Genomic DNA, 6,000 nt, shown 5'->3' with positions numbered 1-6,000 from the left:
CCTCTGAGCGTTGCCTGTCGTTGACCAGAAATGCCCAGAAAACAGATGCTATAAGGGAAGGGACAGCTCCGAAAGCTTGACCTCATTGCTGCCCAGCTCCCCCATGCTGATTCCCTTTGTGCTTCTCCTGTAAACTGTGCACTTCAGCTCACCCCGTGCGTGTGTGTTCCTCTGCTAGAGTAACCTGTCACTTTAAAAGAAAAAAAAAAAAGCCACCTAGTGACCTTCCTTAGGAACTGGTTGCTAAGCGGGTGTTTTTGCTGAGACGTGGCTGCAGCTTCCCAGGGAGCAGCCCAGGGGCCGCCCCAACGTTCAGCCTTTCCCTCTGGACTTTCTAGAAGATTCACCAGTGAGACATTCCACGTTCCCTTCATTCCAGGAAGGAGAATCTGCAAAGTGCCTTGTAAAGTTCCTTAAGGTAAATCACTTCTTCCCGGGAGCTGGGTTGCAGCAGTGCAGTCCTGCTTTCAGCTACCAGGCTTGGAGTTCAGCCTCTCCCCTGGACACCCTGAGCCTAATGAATTGTAAATGTAGGGGTCCTCATCATTATTATTTACGTTTTACTTTCTGGAATGGAAAGGTACAGTATGACTTGGGCTGCTTTGATTTGAGCCACTGCCTGGTGTCTGGTTTGCAGGAAATTAAGTCTGGCTCATGATAGCCCCTGGGTGGAATTTCTCCCGAAGCTGTCTCTGCTTCCTTCCTAGGACGTCCATGCCATCCTGTTGCATTCTGGTCTCCCGGAAACACTGGCTGCCGGTTGCATTTCTGGGACTTTTAGTTCAAATTGGTTCGAGGGGCGAAATACTAGTTATTGCATGTTTCACTTTCCTTGGCAATAGACAGAGGAAGATCCGTTACAGACAGAGCCTGGCTGCTCTCGCCAAAAGACCACAAGGAGATCTACCGGCTGTGTTTAAACTGATTGTTTCCCTTTGTTGCAAAGAAGGGCTCTGAAAGGCTGATAAAGTCTAATGGGAATACATGTATGTTATTGGATTTTCATATAAGCAAGTAAATTCAGGACCAGAATGAAATCCTCTTTCGAAAGGATCTCCTAGAGCTCTTTTAAAGAGTCATTCATTCAAACATGTATTGATCATCAACAATGCACCAGGCTTCAGTAAGGTGCTGAAGTTTCGAGTGTGCAAAAATGAACAAGAGCAGGTCGGAAGCTCAGAGTTTACTGGGAAGACAGACCTATAAACAGATAATAACAGTACAATGAGCTAAGCACCATAAGAGATTTATGAAAGGGTTTGAGTGCTTAAAGCACAGCAGGATGACTCCCAGGGAGGATCTGGGAGCACTCAGTTCATCAGATAAATGCACTGGGTATATGTCACATCACACAGCTCAAATGTGGTATTTGTACTCTTTGAAGACACTATACATTATATGGAGCTGATGAAATGATTCTATAAAGCTATTTGTCCCTCACCTTTTACTACAGGAAGCTGTGGCTGGAATAACTTGGAGAATTAGGAAAGGAAATCAAACAGGGTGTGCATGGCACCTGCCCAGTGTTCCAGGATCTAACAGGATCAGACAGAAAATGCTAAATGTTGTGCACAGGGAGAAAATGCTCATAGGTGTGAGGACAGGGGATGGTTTCAGAAACACCATAAAAGGAAACAGAAAAAAAAACTGCCCTGGGTGCAGCTGCGGCATGGGTGAGAGGGCATATTGGTTATTGGTGCCACAAATTCAAAGTTGAGAACCAAAGAGAGTAATGGGGAATTTGACGTCACCTAAGGTCTTTCTTACTACTCTCATTCCTGTCCCCTGCTTTTTCCCTCCTCATTCTTTTCTTCTACATTCCACCTCTACTGTCACCTTTTCTTAATAATAACACTTACTTCCCAGTATTGAGAGCCTGGTCCATGCTACGCATTTTACTACACATATTCTATCATTTAACCCTGATAAAATAATTACTCATTGAGGTAGGAATTATGATCACAAGTTTACAGGTACAGAAATGTATCTCAGAGGGGTGAAGGCATTGCTCCAAGATCACACAGCTGATAAACAGAGCTGGAATTTGAATCCAGATTCACATAATTTTTTACAAAGGTCTCATTCTTTCTATAAACCCATGTCTTCACTGTTCTGGGGTAGGACGCATATACTGTATTATCTTCTAAGCAGCCAAGGTTGAAAAGCATTGCATACAATGCCTCCTTTTTCATATACTTTCATTTCTTTTTCTCTGATTCTTTAGAATTTACCACAAGACCCTCTGGACAGGACTCTGATCCTCTGATGACCCTCAGAGATAATCCAGTTGTTTGGATGAAGGCGTCAGTACTTTCCTTGAAAAATATTTTTGGTTTTCTGCATTGAGTTAAACTAAATACATCATTGACCTAAAGTAGCCAAAGCCCTTTCCCACAGGGGCAATGCTCTGTGCTTTTCAACTGTAAATATTTCGAGAATAGTGGACTAACATAGAAGAGTTACTGATATTGCAAAACCAGAATAAAGGTTGAGACAGAGAGGTAGGGGGACATGGAGGAGGACTCTGGAATCACAGATTCTCGGGGCCAAGTTCTGATTGTGACATTTAATAACCATAATGGCAAAACATGGAACCTGTCAGAGGCTAACCTCAGAGGAAACCTCCATTTCCACATGCGCAAATTGAGGCATATGCTACTAAGCTGGAAGTGTTTTTGTGAGCCAGAGTGATAATGTATATCTAGAGAGAGAACAAAATAAGTCTGCAGTAAATCACGGCTCTTATTTTGATGTTGCCAATAGGAATATATTAACAAACACTCAATGTACATGATGATGACAAGCTGCATATTAAAGTTGCAGAGTATTGATTTGTTTTCTTAGCAACAGTGCTCATAAAAAGATAAATTTTGATGTCATTTGATTTCCTTAGAAACTCATTCAAAGGTAATGATCAGGAAAAAATGAGGAGAAAAAATCAACCCCATTACATTTTTCATTTTCTGCTTCTGTTTCTTTCCATGTAACATTTTTTAACTTGTTGAGAATCTTTTTTTTTTTAGTTATTAAAATATTTCACAGTTCTTTTTTTTCCACTTCATAATTACCACTGTTTCAGGGAGCTCCCTTGCCCTGTAGAATTCTATTTTTATTATCTGCCCCCTGATTCTCTCTAGATTACCTCCTCACCCTTTTAATATCTTAGCTGCTTTCACCATTTCCTTTCCTCCATATTTTACAGCCTGGGAGGAGTTCTGGACTGGAGACAATAGAATTTCAGATGCTTTATTTCCCTTTAAGGTGCTAATTCTCCGTTAGGGTAAATGAAACCTTGAAGGCTTCAGATGAGCTGCTTACATGACGAAGTCCCAGTTAAGATTCAGATTCCATAGCTATTAGAAGGGCTTATGATTTGTCAGCTTTGCTGTTGCTCCCCATGTCTCTCATTTAATCTTCACAGCAGCCCAAGGAGGACGATGAAGCTTTGAAGGTCTTCAGAATGTGGCCAAGGAAGACACAGCCAATAAAGAGTAATTTAGTCATTCATTCAACAAAATTTATTGTGTCTACTGGGAGCCATAGTCCTAGGTTCTGGGGCTAAACAATGAGCAAATGTTCCTGCCCTCTTGTAGCTTATATTTTAATGAGAATGGGCAGACAATAACAAATAAATATGTATGTTAACTGGTGATAAGTACTATGGAAAAAGAAATTGCTGTAAGGTGGTTATGGAGCTCCAGGAAGGTGAGGGTGGGAGATTATCATTGTACTGTGAGTGTTCAGGGAAGATCTCTCTGATAAAATGAAATCTGAGCAGTCCTGAAGGAACGAAAAGAGAGAGAACAGGGTAGATGTCTTGGGAAAGAGAGTTCTAGGCAGAGCAACTGCAAAGGCCCTGAGGCAAGAAGATTCAAGGGCAGATCATGGAGGGGCTTGTAGGCCATTGAAGGATTTCGGATTTAACTCTGTTAAGAGGAGGAAGTCACTGGAGAATTTTGAGCGGAGGAAGGACATGATCTCACTTATATGTTAAACAATTCACTCTGGCTTCAATACAGAGAATGGATTGTAGGTAAGTGCGGTGGGAAGCAAAGACGTCAGGAGACTCTTACAAAAAACCCTGAGAGACAATGATACTGGACCAGGGTGGTAAGAGTGAGCTGCTTAAAGGTGGTGGGATTGTCAATGTAATGTGAAGGTGAAGACGGCAGGGTTTCTGATGGATTGGATGTGGTGTGTCATGTGAGAGCCAGAGAGGATTCAAGAATGACTCCCGGGACCCGGAGGAAGATGGCGGAAGAGTAAGACGCGGAGATCAACTTCCTCCCCACAGATACATCAGAAATTCATCTACACGTGGAACAACTCCTACAGAACACCTACTGAACGCTGACAGAAGACCTCAGACCCCCTAAAAGGCAAGAAACTCCCCACATACCTGGGTAGGGCAAAAGAAAAAAAGAATAAACAGAGACAATAGGATAGGGACGGGACCTGCACCAGTGGGAGGGAGCCGTGAAGGAGGGAAGGTTTCTACACACTGCAAGCCCCTTCGCGGGCGGAGACTGCAGGTGGCGGAGGGGGAAAGCTTCGGAGTAGCGGAGGAGAGCACAGCAACAGGGGTGTGGAGGGCAAAGCGGAGAGATTCCGGCACAGAGGATCGGTGCCCTCAGGCACACACCAGCCCGAGAGGCTTGTCTGCTCGGCCGCCGTGGCGGGCGGGGCTGGGAGCTGAGGCTTGGGTATCGGCTTTCAGTCGGAGCGCAGGGAGAGGACTGGGGCTGGCGGCAGGAAGAGAGCCTGAAGGGGTTAGTGCACCACGGCTAGCCCGGAGGGAGTCCGGGGAAAGGGTCAGGAGTTGCTGAAGAGGCAAGAGTCTTTTTTCACTTTCACTTTCGTTTCCTGGTGTGCGAGGAGAGGGCATTAAAAGGGCTGCTTAGGGAAGCGCCGGAGACAGGCGCGAGCCGCGGGTAAGGCGCGGACCTCGGAGACGGGCGTGGGCCGCCGCCGCCGCCGCCGCCGCCCACCGCCCGCCGCGGCCCGCCGCCGCCGCGGCCCGCCGCCGCCCGCCGCCCGCCGCCGCCCGCCGCCGCCGCCGCCCGCCGCCGCCCGCCGCCGCCGCCGCCCGCCGCCGCCGCCGCCCCCGCGGCCCGCCGCCGCCGCCGCCTGCCGCCGCCCGCCGCCGCCGCAGCCGCGGGGCCTGTGTGCGAGCGCGGATCACTGTCCGCCCCGCCTTCCGGGGGACCTGTGCACCCCGCCACTGCCGGGGTCCCGAGATCCGGGGACGGCTTTCCCGGGAAAGCGCACGGAGCGCCACGGGCTGCTGCAACGTCACGCCGGCCTCTGCCGCCGCAAGCCCGCCCCACACTGCGCGCCCCTCCCTCCCCTCTGCATGAGTGAGCCAGAGCCCCCGAATCAGCGGCTCCTTTAAACCCGTCCTGTCTGAGCGAAGAACGGACGCCCTCCGGCGACCTACGCACAGAGGCGGGGCCAGGTCCAAGGCTGAGACCCGGGAGCTGTGAGAGCAGAGTCAGGGAAATCTCTCTGTGCAGCCTCGGAGGCAGCGGATTAAAGCTCCACGGTCCATTTGATGTGCCCTGCGTCTGTGGAGTGCATGAATGGACAGCGAATCATCCCAAATTGAGGAAGTGGACTTTGAGGACAAGATTTAAGACTTTCCCCCCTTTTCCTCTTTTTACAACGAATTATTCCAAACTGGGTGGATGAAAGGCTCTTGGTGCTGCAGCCAGGAGCCAGTGCTGTGCCTCTGAAGTGGGAGAGCCAACTTCAGGACACGGGTCCACAAGAGACCTCCCAGCTCCACATAATATCAAGCAGCGAAAATCTCCCAGAGATCTCCATCCCAACACCAGCACCCAGCTTCAGTCAACGACCAGCAAGCTACAGTGCTGGTCACCCTATGCCAAGCAACTAGCAAGGCAGGAACACAACCCCACCCATTAGCAGAGAAGCTACCTAAAAACATAATAAGGCCATAGGCACCCCAAAACACACCACCAGACGTGGACCTGTCCACCA

The 6,000-nt window shown here is 48.5% G+C and overlaps 1 protein-coding gene across 2 annotated transcripts in view; it reads left to right on the top strand.

The window, feature by feature from the left end:
- The first annotated feature begins 288 nt into the window (after positions 1–288).
- CC2D2A (coiled-coil and C2 domain containing 2A) overlaps positions 289–6,000 on the top strand; it is a 144,186-nt gene continuing 138,474 nt past the window's right edge. Inside the window, exon 1 of one of the 2 annotated variants that reach the window (XM_060103976.1) lies at positions 289–418. The gene's annotated coding sequence lies outside the window, so the exon portion shown is untranslated. Of the gene's footprint in view, positions 419–3,443; positions 3,492–6,000 lie in introns of those variants that run through there. The other variant, XM_060103986.1, reaches the window with a different exon arrangement.

Source organism: Mesoplodon densirostris, chromosome 1, assembly GCF_025265405.1.
Source record: "Mesoplodon densirostris isolate mMesDen1 chromosome 1, mMesDen1 primary haplotype, whole genome shotgun sequence".
Lineage (NCBI taxonomy): Eukaryota > Metazoa > Chordata > Mammalia > Artiodactyla > Ziphiidae > Mesoplodon > Mesoplodon densirostris.
This window is presented reverse-complemented; position numbering and strand designations above follow the sequence as displayed.